Genomic DNA, 325 nt, shown 5'->3' on the forward strand with positions numbered 1-325 from the left:
GAGGGTTGCGATCCGTTGCCGGTCACGAAAAAAGACAAAAAGGAAAAAAAAAAAAAACTTAAATGTGAGACCCTAAGCTATAAACCTTCTAGAAGAAAACATAGGGTAAACACTTCCACACATAGGTCTGGGGAAGGACATTATGAATAATACTTCAGAAGTAAAGGAAACTAAAGCAAAAATTAACAAATGGGATTATATCAAACTGAAAAGCTTCTGCACAGCAAAGGAAGCAATCCACATGGAGAAAAGACAACCTACATAATGTGGGAAAATATTTGCAAATTATGCATCCCACATGGCAATAATATCCAGAATATACGAA

This window comes from Galeopterus variegatus, unplaced genomic scaffold (assembly GCF_000696425.1).
Source record: "Galeopterus variegatus unplaced genomic scaffold, G_variegatus-3.0.2 Scaffold12568, whole genome shotgun sequence".
NCBI lineage: Eukaryota > Metazoa > Chordata > Mammalia > Dermoptera > Cynocephalidae > Galeopterus > Galeopterus variegatus.